This window comes from Pogona vitticeps, chromosome 4, assembly GCF_051106095.1.
Source record: "Pogona vitticeps strain Pit_001003342236 chromosome 4, PviZW2.1, whole genome shotgun sequence".
Classification (NCBI taxonomy): domain Eukaryota; kingdom Metazoa; phylum Chordata; class Lepidosauria; order Squamata; family Agamidae; genus Pogona; species Pogona vitticeps.
In genome coordinates, this window is record NC_135786.1 from 204,066,187 (window position 1) to 204,086,316 (window position 20,130).

Sequence of the window (20,130 nt, forward strand, 5' to 3'; positions counted from 1 at the left end):
TAAGAACCTGACATGTGGAGAAAGTTCAACATCAACATTTTTGGAAGTTTATTAATAAGGATAACAATGAACTCCTTCAAGGTAAAACTTCCAAGTGAAGTTCTGAACATTATCTGAATTTCATTACTTAAATCTAAAAGTTGTGATTGGTTTTCATTATTTAAAAAGCAGTAGGAAGTTTTTAAATGATAGGTAAACTCAAAAATCCCCTTCACAGATTGCTGCCTTGTTGTGGTGAAGGGGCTTGATTAAGTCAGAGAAGCTATGGGTTATGCCGTGCAGGGACACCCAAGATGGACAGGTCATAGTGGAGAGTTCTGACTAAACACAATCCACCTCGAGCAGGAATTGGCAAGCCACTCCAGTATCTTTGCCAAGAAAACTCCATGGACAGAAACAAAAGGCTAAAAGATATGAAGCCAGAAGATGAACCCCTCAGGTCAGAAGGTGTCCAACATGCTGCTGAGGAAGAGCCAAAGAGAAGTACAAGTAGCTCCAGAGCTAATGGTTGGGCCAAAGCTGAAAAGACGCTCAGCTGCAGACGCGCCTGGAAGTGAGAGGGAAAGTCCAATGCTGCAAAGAAAAATGCTGCACAGGAACCTGGAATGTAAGATCTATGAATCTTGGTAAGCTGGATGTGGTCAAACAGGAGATGGCAAGAATAAACATTGACATGCTGGGCGTCAGTGAACAAAAATGGACAGGAATGGGCGAATGGGTCTGGGGTGATCTGAACCTTTGATCTTATCAGTCAGGACCTAATTAGCTAACTCTCATGCGGAGAATTTTTAAACTCCTTGCCCAGGATTCATTTGTACTGTCAAAGGGATTTTGTGTCTGGCTGTAAAAATATTTTAAAAGATTTAAAAAAGAATAGACAACAAATATCCAGAAACTCATTCAAGCTGTGAAATTACTTTTTGTTTGTTTGTTTGTTTTGCTTTGTGGCTGGTGATGGTCTTACTTGATGTTAGCAGATCTTTGGTGCCTATATCCTGGCATAGTTTCAACTATTCCTGCCGTCTTGTCACTATATAATTTTCTGGTAATTGAACAAAACTCCAAAAATATTATGTGCCATGAAGTTACTTCTGATGTGTGATTATCAGAAGAGCTAATGACCTCCAGAACATGATATCATTAGCAGCTCTGCTCTGATCTTACAAATCAACAACATCTCATATTGGGTTGTTTTCTCTCCCTACTGTTTTCCCCTTCTTAGCAATATATATTTTCCAGTAAGTACTAATCAGTATTGTAAACTAACAGCTTGGTTCAATCTGAACATGGATTGTAAAAGCAAGAGAAATAAGAATTCCTAAAAATATTGCTCACCTGCATGAACTTTACATATACAGTGAAAGGTTGCTAAGCAGGATAGCTACTCAAAATTAATAGAACTGGGAGCATTTCAGAGCCAGGAACAACTCTGTTTAAGAAAGATTCAAAATTCAGAGTTACTGCAACTAGCTAAAATCAGACAGTCACAACTCTGGTAAATAAAACCACATTTTAGCCTCTTCTTCCTGTTCTGGCCTCACTGTTTATATTAAGGATCAGTCATCTTGGCTGATGTAAGAAAGCTTTTGTAATTTCTATGACTCTTTTTTTTTTACAAAGTTTCTCTTTGTACACTTCCAGTTATTTGATAGTAAATTTGGATCTACTCTTAGTGGAAACTGTAGCAGTGCAGCAGCATCCAACTACATTGTCTTAAGAGTCTTACTCATCAGATGACTCTGGCTCAGGTCTCCGATTATAGGACACATTTAATTTATTATTTACCTGAAATTTTTACATTCCATCCAGAGAAAGTTTCTTTTTCAGAGTACAAACTCCGCACTCTCTCAGTCAGCATGGCAAAGGAGTCTTGTCTTGTCCAGCATTTAGTTCACACAATGGTCCAACAGCTGCCTACTATGGGGAACCAAAATTGGGACATGAGTGGAATGGTACTTCCTTTCCCCAGCAACTGGGATTTAAAGGTATATTGCCTCTGACACTGGAGGTAATACACACCTTACACAGCCTTATCTGCTTGTAATCCCCATTTGAAGTCAATGAAGCTGGCAGCCATGAGAACACCTTGTAGAAGTGAATTTAACTATAGTGGTTTTATGAAGAAGTGTTTCTTTCTATCTATTCTGAATCTCCAACCATTCAGCTTCAGTAAATCCTTCTGTGGTAGCTGGAATGCATACATTTTGCTGCAGACAAAGGCAAATACATTTTAGTCTACAAGACCTGGTCTGGAAGAAAGACTTTACACAATTAATTTTGATTGAACTTCATTAATTTGGATTCAATCATGACTGGGATACAGAAGAAATCTTGGAAGAAGAAATAATAATCAAACACAACGAAGTGTAGATATTGCCTAGTTCACTGGTTCTTAACCTTGGGTTACTCAGGAGTTTTGGACTGCAACTCCCAGAAGCCTTCACCACCACTGTGTTGGCTGGGGTTTCTGGGAGTTGCAGTTCAAAAACATCCGAGTAACAAAGGTTAAGAACCACTGGCCTAGTTGACAACCCCCCTGGTTGGGTTAAAAATACAAAATATATATTTGGCTGTATCTCAACCATGCAATAACATTTTCTAATATTGCATACACAGTACTGTGTATGTGTCCATGCCCCCAAACATGCCCATGTATACAAACACACACTGTGCTTTCTGTCAAAATGACACAACCCGCAGTGGTGTTTTCTTTTCAATGAAAGGTATCTCCACCCTAGAAGATTTTCCACCATTTAAATAATAGAGGAAAATAAGGCCATGATGAGTTCATTCAGCAGCTAAGAAATCAGGTTACATTCCAACACTGTGGGTAGAATCCAGACATTTACTTTTACTCTTAAGAAGATGTTCTGCATTCAGGAAACTATAATTGTTTTCTACTTGTGCAAGAACTCTCATAGGCAGAACTTGTTGAATGAACAGAAGCATATCACCTGAAGTCCCTTGAAGCACTGCATGACTTCTTCCACACAAACTCTTGTACGAGCATCAGTGAACAGCACTAATGGTAATCTTCCTTCTGTTCCCAGTTCATTAGACTCAACCCTGTAGGCAGAGTGGGTGGGTTGGGAAAAGGTTTTAGATGCATTTCTATAAATAAATTGGCAAGAGGCATTGTGTGGTCAGTCAGAGAAAATATTATTTAGGCTAGCCTAGAATAGAAAGATATGTGAAGAATTCCAAAGCAACCCAATAATAACTGATGAACATTGGGTAGGATAAAGCAATGTATACTGTGTGGAAACTTAAGGCAACACAACAAGAATGCTTTAATATCTTTTTTAAAAAACTTCCTACAGAAACGTGAACCTTCAAAGACAGGGATGGGTAAAAGTAGCCCTCCGTATGTTGGATTACAGCTCTCAGCACTTCTTACTGTTGGCTGTTACAGAAGATGAAATAAAGACTCAAGATGTCCAGAGCTGGATTAAATTAGGCTACAGTTATTAAAATAAAGCTGCATCTGCAAATGTTGTTTCAATATATAAACAACTGGTCTGCCATAACTAATAATAATGGCAATCATCTTAAAACTGTGGAGCTGGAAAGGACCTATGGGCAAGACAATCCTGGTCCCAGGAAAGGGATGGTCAGTTGACCATTCCCTGCCTGGTGTGTCTGCCAAGTTAAGTGTAAGGCAGTGTTGCTTATCCCCCTTTCTGGCCTCACAGTAGTAAACAGGTGGGCCAAGGTGATCTAAATGGCAAGTAAATCTAGCTCTGTGTGGCAGGCTTTGGGAATTACCAGTCATCACAAAGTCTCAGTGCTCACTGATCATCATCCCCCATGACTTGCACACATATCTACCATGCATGATGGAGAAAAGGTGAAGGCAGGGCTCGACTTTTAATCAAAGGCTGATGTCCAGTCCCAATGTGGCATGTAGCGGCGTGCCAACATCCAGCAGTCTCATGTACCTTGTCTCTATTGTCCTGCCTGCAAACTAACCAACAATGCTTTTCTGAGTAAAACTGATATTGCTGAAATCCAGCAACATCTAGAGAGCTACATTTTGTCTACCTCTGTTTGGGCAGAAATATGTGGTAATTATATCATATATCAGAAGAGTATGGCAGGCTAGTAAGGTGAGTTTATGGCTATGAGTAGGAGTAATAACTCATGATAAGGTAAAAGGAAGTATTTATGCTTATTGTTCCAACAAATACACTGATGATAAAACAAGCCAACACTGAGGCACCTCATGGCTGACCTTCTACTGAAGAAGGAGGGGAACAGAGAACAAACTATTTTTTTGAAGATGGTGGGATGAGGCCTAAGGAGGAAGTGAGTAATACAGTATCTACAAGTGGTCACTTACAGAAAACCAGTAGAGGCTAAGGTGACAAATTTCATCTGGCTATTTTCCTCCTACCTCTTTACTAGTTACTTTAGACGAACTGTTGCTGCATTTATTTTAATAGTTCTAAGAAATATTTGGTACTGGATAGAGTGACAACTTAGGACTCTGGAGAACAGGGTTTGAATCTCTGCTCAGCCACGGAAACTGACTGGGGAAGTGGAACTGGTAAAACCACTCCTTAAATGTTTCACTTACCTTAAAAACCCTATTAGGGTTGCTATAAGCTGGTTCTGACTTGACAGCACAGAACACACACACACACACACTCACACACACACACACACACACACACACACACACACACACACACACACACAAATGTTTAAACAGATATAAACAGAAAGTGTCAGCTTCTGAATTGAATTGGGGAAATAGCACCACCATGTGCCTCAGTTAAGCTAAGTACCAGGTGGTGGTGGTTAACCCAGTCCCTGGACAAGCTGATGCCTTCAGGCAGAGGAGCTTGAACAGGAGATTTGTGGAGCTGTGAGGAACTAAAGTGCCTCTTATCCCAACATGACCTCGAGCAATGGCAATGTCAGTATTAACTGGAGACCAAAGAGAAGGGCTGACAGCTGGACTTTGGCACAACAAATTGGATGTGATGGTAGCCAGTGCAATTGTCCATCTCAGTAACAGAGATATGGAAGGCAGTGAAAAATCAGCACACTATAATAATATAGATTTGCAACCACAGTAGTGAAAGAAATGTACAAAGTTCGTTGTACACTTAGACCAGATAATGTGTACCAGAAGTAAAATTCCATAGACATCAACACTGTGCAAATATAAAGGTGGGGAAAAAAAAGAACAAATCTGGAAGAACCCAAAGCTGTTGTAATTATTCAGAAAAGCAAAACATGAATTTTATAATAGGGGATTTTAATGCCAAAATGGGAAAAGATGTCTGTGAAGATTTTTTTTTTTAGATCTATGGACAAGGAACGTAAAATGAATGAGGAAAATGAATAACGCCATCTTGTGAAAGAAGACTTGACAGTCTTCAAACATAAAGACATTTAAATTAATTAAAATAGATTTATTTGTTTTAAAACCAGAATATCTTATAAGTGCCAATGTCTGAGGATCCTCTAGTGTATGTACCCTCTTTCAGATGTCTAGGTTTCATCATCCTAGAGGTGTGTGGCAAACACACATCCAATTAATAATACTAACATAAATTCTGATAACAATAAAAATGTACATAGTTCTTTTACATGAGCTATATTAAACACTAGTGGTTGAGACAGCTTCCCATCTGTGTTTCTCAGAAAGTATGTATTTTTCTATGGCATTTTCCAGTCACCTGTTTTTCATCCCCACCCCCTTATCTTCATCCTGTGCAGGCTTTCTATTGCTTTTCATCAACACATACTAATTCCATGTACCATTATTTTAATATGACTCAGAAGGATTATGAGCTGCAACATAAAATACATAGTACCCATCATGTTTTGTTCTAGCAGTGTTCCATGTTGATGTGTAGTGAGTGTAAAATAGTATCCATCTTAAGTCATATTAAAATTATATATTCAGTAGAGTAGACAGATCTGTCCATTTCCATTTTTCTCAGTTCCTCATTTTTCAGATTTCCATTTCTGCATCCGTTTGCTTTTTTAAAGAAATACACACTTGAAAATCTGCATGCTTTTGTGTAGTTTCAGTTTGCATATTGGCTTTGGAAGGTTCACAGCAGAATACAAACCGAACAATTTCCTCTCACATTTCTAAAAAGGCAGACCTAATAAATTTCAACCCCATCTTTAAATACTGGGTGCTCAAAGGAACTTTGATGATGCCAGGTCCTTCTGAATGAACAAAAAAAGTCGCAAATATCCACACAAGAGGTTTTCTGTTTGTCTCAGTACTATGAGTTTGCCAATTGCATGTTTGTTTAGATACCCAAAAATTAATCTGCTGTGTAATCATCATAAGGGACAGAAATCATACTGTCTATTGCTAGCTGGGAGGCTTAGCAATAAGACATCAATAGGATCCAGGATAATATTGGAAACTTTCAGAAATCTCTTCCAGATGCCAACCCACATTCTCCAGTCTATCTGTTCTCTCTAAAACCCTTTAATATCTTCCACTGCCTTAGAAGAATAATGGAGCACGTGGGAGAAAAATGTTTAGCTAAGGAAAATTCCTTTAAAGCAGGTATATTTTTCAAAGTCACTTAAGGTGGTGGTGGGAAAAAAAGCAGGGGGAAGAAAATGAATGAAAAGAACAGGGTGAAAGAAAATGAATGTTCATTGAAACTCCAAAGAAAATATTTCTTTGGAAGTAGTAATAAAGGGGTAGTGGCAGGTAGCCTGACTGCAGTACTTGGAGCTATTTGTGGAGAAAGAGTAATTATTATCAAGTTACTAGTTGCAGAGAAAGGCAGTATAATGTCCCCTCATAGGGTGCTATAGACAAAATTATACAAACCCACCATAAATAATGTCTTATTTGGAGTTTGGAAAAGTTATCTTTCTGGATGACATTTCAGAATCTCCCAGCCTGTGTGTGTATCTGGGGGCTTGTGGGCATTGTAGTCCTAAAATACAATGTTTAAAAGCTCTGGGCTTAAGTAATCATTTGCCCTGCTGTGCACACTTCTGTCCTTAGTCAGTATCACGTTTCTGCCTCTATCTATCAGAAATACTCACAAATGTCCTTAGAACACATGTACCGACACCTTTTCTTAGAAATTAATTAAGTGCAGGCAACCATCCCACTTAGAGCATACAGGAGAAATAATTTCAGAGAAGGTTACAATGCTTCTAGCTGTCTTGATCCTCTAAACTTATTCTGTTTTGAAACTATGCAGGGCAAATGTGGCCAGTATCAATAGTATTAAGAGACAATAGCTGGGTTTGTCCATCAGAGACAGTTGGAATTCTGCAATGTGTTCTCTCCCTCTCTAATGCCCCAAAGCTCTTGCCTTCTTCCAGTGAAAGAAAACAAAGCAAATCACAAACCTTTGGCCTGTGATTTGTTTTCTGGGATACCCAAACCCAGCAGTAGGAGACTTTCTGGTTTTCTCTCTCTCTCTTGACAAGCCCAAGAAACAATCCATGGTTTGGTCAAGGTTTATTTATTTGGCTTTTCAGAGAAGATATAAACCAGAGAGACTATGCTGTTGAGTTCAAATGTCATGATTAGAGATAGGGGTATTCATATACAAATACGAATATCCCTGCACCGCTGGACTTAACACTCACATGTCTGCTCATCCTTCCAATCACTCCCAGAGCACTGCTCTCTTCCCGCCTGGCTGACCAGTCAGAAGCTGTTCAGGGAGAACGGCCCTCCCTCCTCCTGCCTGGAGTGGGTAGCCGAATGGGAAGAGAGTGGCACTCCCAGAGCGATTGGAAGGATGAACGGGGCCGCCGGCGCTGGCAGACACATGAATGGACGGTCTGGTCCTGCCGAACCCTTGTTAAGTCCGGATGCATGGGGATATATGAATACGAATACACCCATCTCTAGTCAAGATAAACAAATCCTGGACCAAAGCTCAGTGGCTTCTCACTGCAATGGGAACTGACTGTACAGTGGAAGCCACATGTTGCTCATTTATGACAAGCCAGGTTTCTCATGAAACCTGGTTTGTTGTGATATCCGAATATTCCCATGATCTGATTGGACTCACTATGTGGAAAATGATATTACTCTGATTCACATGGACTCACTACGTCCTGCCACACATAGCTTTAACTCTGACAACCCTGTCTTGCCCCCATCACAGATATTGAACTTTCTGCATCTTCCTTTTTGCACTTCAAATGGCTTTGCTACACTCATGAATTAATTCCCCCTTTCATCCCTTGAAATTCATTGACAGCTATTTTATTAATCAATAAATTTTTCTGCTGTCCTATGAATGCTTTGCCACTGAGTCTGAATTGGAAACCATTGCCACCTCTGTTGTCTGTTATAGTGTGGACTCCACAGTAACACAGCATCTAGTTGGGGCATGTAGACTCCAGCAATGTTTTATTTGTGGGATGTGGATACTGTCCTGGAGTATGGTTTTAGATGTTTGCCTTCTGGGTACCCTATCTGCCCAGGTTCTAGTTCAGGCTGGTGAGCCCTCATGTAATAGGTAGGTCTCTTCCAAATCCATTCTGAAAAAAATCAACCCTGAATGCTCACTAGGAGAGATCCTGAAGCTGAGGCTCCAATACTTTGGCCATCTCATGAGAAGAGAAGACTCCCTGGAAAAGCCCCTTGATGTTGGGAAAGTGTGAAGGCAAGAGGAGAAGGGGATGACAGAGGATAAGCTGGTTGGACAATGCCACTGAAGTTACCAAAATGAAGTTGACCCAACTCCGGGAGGCAGTGTAAGACAGGAGGGCCTGGCATGCTCTGGTCCATGGGGTCATGAAGAGTCGGACATGTCTTAAGGACTAAACAACAACAGCTCTTCCAAATCCAGGACCGGAAGCATCTTACAGCCACTTGAAGAACAATGGGCGATAAGTGATCTATATTTACTAATCCCCATGAATAAATGAATAACAGCAAGCACAGGTACAAACACTTGCCTGCTTTTATTTAAAATATGCAAATACTCTGCTGAATTTGGTTTCAGGGCAATTTGCTAAGTAAGAACTTGGAAACTACAATCCATGCTTCATTGGTAAAGCAGAGGATTGCACTGTAAACAAAACAATTTATGGCATGATATTAATACAGAGATTGAAACGGGACTACATAGCATGAAAGAGGTTCATAAGGAGTACTTCAGCCATATTAACATATACATAGAACATAAGATCATGTAATGTCTGTGATAACAGTAAATAGTGTCATTATTTCTTTTTTAAAAGGGAAAGGTTTAGATAGCAAGTATCCATTTGTGGGGACATAAATCCGTTTTCAATTCGTTCAGAGAATTTGTTCGAGCCAGTTACATGTCTAACAGAGAAAGATATCTTGTACTTAGTTGAAAACCGGTTTTAATCTGAAGGCTTCCTTTAAATAAAAACATAACATTTCAGTGGCTTCTAACGTCAGTCGAATCTTTCAATATGACATGTGTTCTTTTTTGGTATTGTATCACCGAAAGTTCCTGGAAAAAGATATAGTTCATCTTCTAGCACTGGTACTGAGTGGTCTGTGGCTCCAGGCAAGAGTAGCTGTTGTTATTTCTAGTGTAAAGGCTTTCCCAAGATTTGCACAAGTCTAGTAGGATTTCGCAATGCTTGCTTGAACAGCAAGACTTTCCCTTCCCATGCTATGACAGAAAATTAAATTTGCAACTGTATAATATGTAGTTGTAGTTCTCCCTGCCAAATGCTCTTGGCCTGGAGCCAAGATCAACCCAATATATTTTGCTGCCTGGGGAGAAGGACATGAGGGTGACCCCTCTGCAACCTACATACAGAATAGTGGCCATTGGGTTCTAAGAGTTGTAACCTGAATTAGGGGGTACTACACCCTTCTTCTTGTTGTTATTCAATTCAGACTCCCAGAATTTTCCAAGGATTCCTCACTCATAATTCTGGGAGTTCCAGTCCACACATCGTTGTTTAGTCGTTTAGTTGTGTCCAACTCTTCGTGACCCCATGGACCAGAGCACGCCAGGCCCTTCTATCTTCCACTGCCTCCCGGAGTTGTGTCAAATTCATGTTGGTTGCTTCACAGACACTGTCCAGCCATCTCATCCTCGGTCGTCCCCTTCTCCTCTTGCTGTCACACTTTCCTAACATCAAGGTTTTTTCCAAGGAGTCTTTTCTTCTCATGAGATGGCCAAAGTACTGGAGCCTCAGCTTCAGGATCTGTCCCTCCAGTGAGCACTCAGGGTTGATTGCCTTTAGAACTGATAGGTTTGTTCTTCTTGCAGTCCAGGGGACTCTCAAGAGCCTCCTCCAGCACCACACTTCAAAGGCATCAACTCTTCGGCGGTCTGCCCTCTTTATGGTCCAGCTCTCACTTCCATACATCACAACAGGAAAAACCATAGCTCTGACTATTCAGACTTTTGTTGGCAATGTGATGTCTTTGCTTTTTAAGATGCTGTCAAGATTTGTCATCGCTTTCCTCCCAAGAAGCAGGCGTCTTTTAATTTCGTGGCTGCTGTCTCCATCTGCAGTGATCATGGAGCCCAGGAAAATGAAATCTGTCACTGCCGCCATATCTTCCCCTTCTATTTCCCAGGAGGTGATGGGACCAGTGGCCATGATCTTAGTTTTTTTGATGTTGAGTTTCAGACCGTTTCTTGCACTCTCCTCTTTCACTCTCATTACATGGTTCTTTAATTCTTCCTCACTTTCTGCCATCAGAGTGGTATCATCTGCATATCTGAGGTTGTTGATATTTCTTCCGGCAATCTTAACTCTGGTTTGGGATTCATCCAGTCCAGCCTTTTGCATGACGTATTCTGCATATAAGTTAAATAATCAGGGAGACAATATACAGCCTTGTCATACTCCTTTCCCAATTTTGAATCAATCAGTTGTTCCATGTCCAGTTCTAACTCTTGCTTCCTGTCCCACATATAGGTTTCTCAGGAGATGGATAAGGTGGTCAGGCACTCCCATTTCTTTAAGGACTTGCCATAGTTTGCTATGGTCCACACAGTCAAAGGCTTTTGCATAGTCAATGAAGCAGAAGTAGATATTTTTCTGGAACTTTCTGGCTTTCTCCATAATCCAGCGCATATTAGCAATTTGGTCTCTAGTTCCTCTGCCCCTTTGAAATCCAGCTTGTACTTCTAGGAGTTCTCGGTCCATGTACTGCTGAAGCCTACCTTGCAGGAGCGTGTGAAATGAGTGCAAATGTACAGTAGTTGGAGCATTCTTCGGCACTGCCTTTCTTTGGGATTGGGATGTAGACTGATTTTTTCCAATCCTCTGGCCACTGTTGGGTTTTCCAAACTTGCTGGCATATTGAATGTAGCACCTTAACAACATCATCTTTCAAGATTTTAAATAGTTCAGCTAGAATGCCATCACCTCCACTGGCCTTGTTGTTAGCCAGGCTTTCAAAGTCCCACTTGATTTCACTCTCCAGGATGTCTGGCTCAAGGTCAGCAACTACATTGTCTGGGTTGTACAGGATATCCAAATCTTTCTGATATAATTCCTCTGTGTATTCTTGCCACCTCTTCTTGACGTCTTCTGCTTCTGTTAGGTCCCTCCCATTTTTGTCCTTTATCATGTTCATCTTTGCGCAAAATGTTCCTCTAATATCTCCAATTTTCCTGAACAGATCTCTGGTTTTTCCTTTTCTGTTATTTTCCTCTATTTCTTTGCATTGTTCATTTAAGAAGGCCCTCTTGTCTCTCCTTGCTATTCTTTGGAAGTCTGCATTCAAGTTTCTGTAACTTTCCCTATCTCCCTTGCATTTTGCTTCCCTTCTCCTCTCTGCTATTTCTAAGGCCTCGTTGGACAGCCACTTTGCTTTCTTGTATTTCCTTTTCTTTGGGGTGGTTTTTGTTGCTGCCTCCTGGACAATGTTACGAGCCTCTATCCAAAGTTCTTCAGGCACTCTGTCCACCAAATCAAGTTCCTTAAATCTGTTCTTTACATAAAGACACCTAAATTTCATCGACCTGCAGCAAATTCTATCTTGTAGATTGCTTGGCTGTCAGGTTTATTCAAGTCTACTTTTGTTAAGGTACAGAAAGGAAACAGCTGCTGTACTTGAAGACCCACTTATTCATGGGAACTGTAATTTCACTGCCGATTAGGCTGTATTATAGGACTTCTCCAAAGAACTACACCTCCCACAAAGATCTCGAACCCCCAGGAAGCACTGGGACAATGTTCTTTTTGTAAATTACAACTAGTAGGCCCAAGATAGCCAGGAAGACTGGAAGATAGGCCTTATTCCAGGGGATTGAAGTGTAGGTGTGCGTAAGGTAATCCTATGGAATGTGAGGTTATTGAAAGGGTGGAACTAAGAGCGCGGCTGGAGTAAGAGATCTGAATCAGAAAGAGCAGGAGAGCTGAAGAGGCCAGAATTGCTCTTGCCATGTAGACTGTTAAGATTGTTGCCAATGTGGGCTAGGTATAATTCCTATATGTTTGTGTAGGAGGAGTGAATCCATATGGTGAATTCATGTATATGCAACTGAACTGATACTTTATTCCAGGGTTTTTATTTAAATGTATTTATTTAAAATAAAAGGGATGTCGTGGTGCTGCGGGTTAAACCACAGAAGCCTCTGTGCTGCAAGTACAGAAGACCTGCAATTGTAAGATGGAATCCATGAGACGGAGTGAGCCCCCGTCGCTTGTCCCAGCTCCCGCCAACCTAGTGGTTCAAAAGCGTGCAAAAATGCAAAATGCAAGTAGATAAATAGGTACCACCATGGTGAGAAGGTAACAGCATTCTGTGTCTAGTCGCACTGGCCACATGAACACAGAAGATTGTCTCCGGACAAATACTAGCTCTATGGGTTGGAAACAGAGATGAGCACCACCTCGTAGAGTCGGACACGACTGTACAAATTGGTAAAGGGGAACCTTTACCTTTATCTTATTTAAAATATTTTACCCCACCTTTCTCCTTAAAAGGTTTTGAAATGTGGAGCTGATTCTTCTATGTTATGGATACTCAACCCAGTTGACATATCATGGATTTTTATTCTGAATTTGAATTCAAAAGCACACTTGAACTTTGCCATTGTACAAGTAATTTATGTACTGGTGCTGTTGCCTAGGATTTTGGTGCAAAACTACAACATTTTGTTGCTCTTTTAATTGCTCATGCTGCCTGCATGAACACTCATACTAAAATAAATCTTAAGGGTACTACAATTTTTCTTTTGCTTTCTAAAACAGCTACCTGTCTGAGAAGTCGCAGGACCATTTGGAAGTGGACACAATAACATCTGGTATTAAGCATCTTTAAACATCATAAAATAGTTTGCTAAAATGTGGAGAAATGGCTACATCTAGAAAATGCCAGCCTATCATTAGACAGATGCTGGGGAGTAAAAGCCAAAAAGCAAAACGTACTGCTTATATACCGCTTCTACAGTAAATCACAGAAGTGAGTACACACCCTCACATTTCATAAATATTTTAGTATATCTTTTCATGTGACAACACTGAAGAAATGACACTTGGCTACAATGTAAAACAGTGAGTATACAGCCTGTATAACAGTGTAAATGTGCTGTCCCCTCAAAATAACGTAACACACAGCCATTAATGTCTAAACCACTGGCAACAAAAGTAAGTATCCAAATTGGGCACAGGGTGTCAATATTTTATGTGGCCACCATTATTTTCCAGCACTGCCTTCACCCTCTTGGGCACAGAGTTCACCAGAGCTTCACAGGTTGCTACTGAAGTTCTCTTCCATTCCTTCATGACGACATCACAGAGCTAGTGGATGTTAGAGAACTTGTGCCTTCCATTTCAGGATGCCCCACAGATGCTCAATAGGGTTTAGGTCTGGAGACATGCTTGGCCAGCGCATCACCTTTACCCTCAGCTTCTTTAGCAAGGCAGTGGTCATTTTGGAGGTGTATTTGGGGTCGTTATCATGTTGGAATACTGCCCTGCGGCCCAGTCACTGAAGGGAAGGGATCATGCTCTGCTTCAGTATGTCACAGTACATGTCGGCATTAATGGTTCCTTCAATGAACTGTAGTTCACCAGTGCCGGCAGCATTCATGCAGCCCCAGACCATGACACTACCACACCATGCTCGACTGCAGGCATGACACACTTGTCTGTATTCCTCACCTGGTTGCCGCCACACATGCTTGACACCAGCTGAACCAAATAAGTTTATCTTGGTCTCATCGGACCACAGGACATGGTTCCAGAAATCCATGTCCTTAGTCTGCTTGTCTGCAGCAAACCGTATGCAGGCTTTCTTGTGGATCATCTTTAGAAGAGGTTTCCTTCTGGGACGACAGTCCTGGAGACCAGTTTGATGCAGTGTGCGGCATATGATCTGAGCTCTGACAAGCTGACCCCCCCAACCTCTGCAGCAATGCTGGCAGCACTTATATGTCTATTTCCCAAAGCCAGCCTCTGGATATGACGCTGAACATGGGCGCTCAGCTTCTTTGGTTGACCATGGTGAGGCCTGTTCTGAGTGGAACCTGTCCCGTTAAACTGCTGCATGGTCTTGGCCACTGTGCTGCAGCTCAGGTTCAGAGTTTTGGTAAAATTCTTATAGCCTAGGCCATCTTTATGTAGAGCAACAATTTGTTTTTTCAGATCCTCAGATAGTTCATTACCATGAGGCACCATGTGGAACTTCCAGTGACCAGTCTGAGAGAGTGAGACCAATAACACCTGCTCCCCCTTCACACCTGAGACTTGTGACACTAACGGGTCTCATGACACCAGGGAGGGAAAACGGCTGCTTGGGCCCAATTTGGACATTGTCACTTAGGGGTGTACTCATTTTTGTTGCCAGCGGTTTAGACATTAATGGCTGTGAGTTGCGTTATTTTGAGGGGATAGCACATTTACAGTTATACAAGCTGTATATTCACTGCTTCACATTCTAATGAAGTGTCATTTCTTCAGTGTTGTCACATGAAAAGATATACTAAAATATTTATGAAATGTGAGAGGGTGTACTCACTTCTGTGATATACTGTATACCACATTGACTAAGGTTTCTATCTTTCCGAGGTCGGTAAAATGAGTACCCAGCTCTTTGGGGGTAAAGAGTAGCCTTCATAATTAACTTGTAAACCGCCAAGAGAGTGCTTTAAGTGCTATGGGGCAGTATATAAGCAACACACTTTACTTTTTGGTTTTTGCTCTCCAGCATCTGTCTAATGATGTGTGTTTAGTCGTTTAGTCGTGTCCGACTCTTCGTGACCCCATGGACCAGAGCACGCCAGGCCCTCCTGTCTTCTACTGCCTCCCGGAGTTGTGTCAGGTTCATGTTGGTTGCTTCGCAGACACTGTCCAGCCATCTCATCCTTGGTCGTCCCCTTCTCCTCTTGCCATCACACTTTCCCAACATCAGGGTCTTTTCCAGGGAGTCTTTTCTTCTCATTAGATGGCCAAAGTACTGGAGCCTCAGCTTCAGGATCTGTCCTTCCAGTGAGCACTCAGGGTTGATTTCCTTTAGAACTGATAGGTTTGTTCTCCTTGCAGTCCAGGGGATTCTCAAGAGCCTCCTCCAGCACCACAATTCAAAGGCATCAATTCTTCGGCGGTCTGCTTTCTTTATGGTCCAGCTCTCACTTCCATACATCACGACAGGAAAAAACATAGCTTTGACTATTCGGACTTTTGTTGGCAAGGTGATGTCTCTGCTTTTCAAGATGCTGTCCAGATTTGTCATCGCTTTCCTCCCAAGAAGAAGGCGCCTTTTAATTTCAGGGCTGCTGTCTCCATCTGCAGTGATCATGGAGCCCAGGAAGATAAAATTTGACACTGCCTCCATATCTTCCCCTTCTATTTCCCAGGAGGTGATGGGACCAGTGGCCATGATCTTAGTTTTTTTGATGTTGAGTTTCAGACCGTTTTTTGCACTCTCCTCTTTCACTCTCATTACAAGGTTCTTTAATTCCTCCTCACTTTCTGCCATCAGAGTGGTATCATCTGCATATCGGAGGTTGTTGATATTTCTTCCGGCAATCTTAATTCCGGCTTGGGTTTCTTCCAGTCCAGCCTTCCGCATGATGTATTCTGCATATAAGTTAAATAAGCTGGGGGACAATATACAGCCTTGCCGTACTCCTTTCCCAATTTTGAACCACTCAGTTGTTCCATGACCAGTTCTAACTGTTGCTTCCTGTCCCACATATAGGTTTCTCAGGAGACAGATAAAGTGGTCAGGCACTCCCATTTCTTTAAGAACTTGCCATAGTTTGCTGTGGTCCACACAGTCAAAGGCTTTCGCATAGTCAATGAAGCAGAAGTAGATATTTTTCTGGAACTCTCTGGCTTTCTCCATAATCCAGCGCAAGTTAGCAATTTGGTCTCGAGTTCCTCTGCCTCTTCGGAATCCAGCTTGTACTTCTGGGAGTTCTCGGTCCACATACTGCTGAAGCCTACCTTGTAGGATTTTGAGCATAACCTTGCTAGCGTGCGAAATGAGTGCAATTGTACGGTAGTTGGAGCATTCTTTGGCACTGCCTTTCTTTGGGATTGGGATGTAGACTGATCTTTTCCAATCCTCTGGCCACTGTTGAGTTTTCCAAACTTGCTGGCATATTGAATGTAGCACCTTAACAGCATCATCTTTCAAGATTTTAAATAGTTCCACTGGAATGCCATCACCTCCACTGGCCTTGTTGTTAGCCAGGCTTTCTAAGGCCCACTTGACTTCGCTCTCCAGGATGTCTGGCTCAAGGTCAGCAACTACATTGTCTGGGTTGTCCGGGATATCCACATCTTTCTGATATAATTCCTCTGTGTATTCTTGCCACCTCTTCTTGACGTCTTCTGCTTCTGTTAGGTCCCTCCCATTTTTGTCTTTTATCATGTTCATCTTTGCGCAAAATGTTCCTCTAATATGTCCAATTTTCCTGAACAGATCTCTGGTCTTTCCTTTTCTGTTATCTTCCTCTATTTCTTTGCATTGTTCATTTAAGAAGGCCCTCTTGTCTCTCTTTGCTATTCTTTGGAAGTCTGAATTCAAGTTTCTGTAACTTTCCCTATCTCCCTTGCATTTTGCTTCCCTTCTCCTCTCTGCTATTTCTAAGGCCTCGTTGGACAGCCACTTTGCTTTCTTGCATTTCCTTTTCTTTGGGATGGTTTTCGTTGCTGCCTCCTGGACAATGTTACGAGCCTCTATCCAAAGTTCTTCAGGCACTCTGTCCACCAAATCTAGTTCCTTAAATCTGTTCTTTACTTCCACTGTGTATTTATAAGGGATTTGGTTTAGATTATACCTGAGTGGCCCAGTGGTTTTTCCTAATCTCTTCAGTCTAAGCTTGAATTTTGCTATGAGAAGCTGATGATCAGAACCGCAGTCAGCTCCAGGTCTTGTTTTTGCTGACTGTATAGAGCTTCTCCATCTTTGGCTGCAGAGAATATAATCAATCTGATTTCGATATGATATGTCTAATGATAGGCTGGCCTTTTCTAGATGTAGCCAATTTTCTACATTTTAGCAAACTGTTTTATGATGTTTAGGAAGACAGTTAATCGCATATGTTATTGTGTCCACTTCCAAATGGTCCTTTGACTTCTCTGACAGGTAGCTGTTTTAGAAAGAAAGAAAAAGTAGTATCCTTAAGATTTATTTTAGTCTGAGTGTTCATAAATTACAATAGTCTTAGACCATACATTTTCTGCGTGGTCCATTTTACTATATTTTTTGACCAGAAACCAACACTGAAAAGCGACAGCAATCTTTTCTTTAAAGTTTCCCTGATGTTCCCACATGCCAGCCTTGCCAGCTTCTGTCCTCCTCCCTTAGCTCCTGTGTCTTCCTCTGGCTCGGGAATCACTCTATGTCAGCAAGGCACATTGGTTGGGAGAATGAAAGTGAAGGATGATATTTAAGGTTTTCTTATTTGTTTGGTTATTCATTCATTTATTTAAGATGCTACCTTTATCCCCATACGAGACCCAAGGAGGCTCACTATTAAAAGTATACAAAGACCAACAATTTTAAAACTCCATAGAAACTATATTTGAAAAACAAATATTTATCAACATAAAGAACTTAGAATTGATTTACTAGTCCCTTCTTCTGTTGGTTTAGGTTTCATTCTGCTTCACTGCATGCTCCTCTTTCAAGAACTTCTGAGAGTAAGTGCACAGTGGCAGAAGATTGGAAAAAAACCTTCTTTCCCTCCAATGGACACTTGAGTCTTGTAGTCAATTTCTAACTGGGCAGAAAGAAGTGCCAGTCCCTGGTCAGTAGCTCACAAGTTGTTCTTCTTTTTCCGCTGATACGTTGCTGATGTATTTTTTTTCATTCAATTGTAACATGCAATTTCCTCACACATTCCCTCATTTGAAACGCTTACAAGAAATGACTTGCCATTCATTTCTATTTATGACTGGTTATGTTTCTAATTATTTGTAAAACCTATAAAATCTTCATCTGTTCTTATTAACCACAAAATGTGCTACGAAATACGCAGCTGGGTGTTAGGACATACTGGAAACAGGAAATGAGAGGGTTGCTTGTTAAGGAAAGCCCCTTTCCGTCAACAATAACACTGCCGAAGAAACATGATTTCAAAGTCCCTTCAGTTGGTGCTGTCTTTTAAAGCTACAATACTTTGTCCTGTAGGGTGATCCATTCTGAAAGAAATCAACCCTGAGTGCTCACTGGAAGGACAGATCCTGAAAATGAGGCTCCAATACTTTGGCCATCTCATGTGAAGAGAAGACTCCCTGGAAAAGTCCCTGATATTGGGAAAGTGTGAGGCAAGAGAAGAAGGGGACGACAAAGGATGAGATGGTTGGACAGTGTCACCCAAGCGACCAGCATGAATTTGACCAAACTCCAGGAGGCAGTGGAAGACAGGAGGGCCTGGCATGCTCTGGTCCATGGGGTCACGAAGAGTTGGACACGGCTTAACAACTAACCAACAACAATAGGGTGAAAGATAAATATTAGAATCCTACTGGGAATATAAGTAGGATATATTGGAAACTGTGTTTTCTATAAGGCTAACAGCCTCCAATGATATGAAGAACTTTGGGAAAGTGTGAACACTGTAAGGACATGACATTGTAACATTCTTCCTCTGGGATGTTTGCCTGCTGAGAATATTGTAAAATGTTCATGGGTAGTTAAAATACATATTTCTAAATTAAAAGGAAACAAATGAATAATTCTTCTTTCAGTGAAAGGATATCATGAGATGAGTTTGATAGCCTGAAACTTTGTAGGGCTTTATTTAAACATGGTGAGGATAAGTCATACACACAATGTCCCTTGTTCCCAGAAGCCACAAATACCTTTGCGCATTCAGGGCAAAGTGCTGAAGAGGCACTTATAAGCAAGTTCACATGAATGCACGTACAGCATGTTGCATTATCAGGAACCCTGCCTGAAGAATATATTGTCCCTCTTCTCTGGGTTCCTCCTGGGGTTGTCAGATCAGCTGCATCCCATTCCTGGAAATTCTGAGGGCAAAATCTGGGACCAGTGGATGGCCCCTTGTGATGTCACAGAAGTGGGACATGCAATGGTTGAGATAGAATCTGCAACTGCTTGTGGAGCTACTGATTACATAGAGGGAATCATAATATGAAGGGAATCCTGGTAAATAGGCCTAAGATGTTGGTAAAAACTGAGTAACCAGGCAATGTGACAATTAGAGATGGGGATATTCGTATTTGTATATGAATACGAATATTCCCACACAGCTGGACCTAATGAGGGTCCAGCCTCCAGGACCAGACTGTCCACTCACCGCATCTTGCCACAGCACCAGTCCTGCTTGTCCTTCCATTGTTGCCTGGAGCTCTGCTCTCTTCCTGCTCAGCTGGCCAGTCAGTCATCATCCTGCCCCCTGCCTGAAGTGGCCAGCTGAACAGGAACAGAGTGGAGCTCTGGGCATCACTGGAAGGATGAGTGGGACTGGCACCACAGCAAAATGCATGAGTGGACAGTCCATTCCTGGGGGCTGGACTTATTAGGTCCAGCTGCATGGGGATATTCGTATTGGTATACAAATATGAATATTCCCATTTCTAATGACAATTCAACATCCAAGGGAGAAACCACTGTTTGGTGTCCCAGAAGACAGTAAAATGCACCCAGCACATACAGTGGTTGTCAACATAAATTCTTGGCAGGGCTTCAATCTTGTATAGTATGCAGTTGCAGATATTTTTAGAATATTGCATGCAGTATAC

The 20,130-nt window shown here is 41.5% G+C and overlaps 1 long non-coding RNA gene across 1 annotated transcript in view; it reads right to left on the reverse strand.

Annotated features, from left to right (window-relative positions):
- The window catches only part of LOC144589254 (uncharacterized), a 67,107-nt gene extending 59,813 nt beyond the window's left edge, over window positions 1-7,294 (reverse strand). The window contains exon 1 of the long non-coding RNA XR_013545287.1: window positions 1,786-7,294. This is a non-coding gene — a long non-coding RNA (uncharacterized LOC144589254). The remainder of the gene's footprint in view (window positions 1-1,785) is intronic.
- Window positions 7,295-20,130: the final 12,836 nt, after the last annotated feature.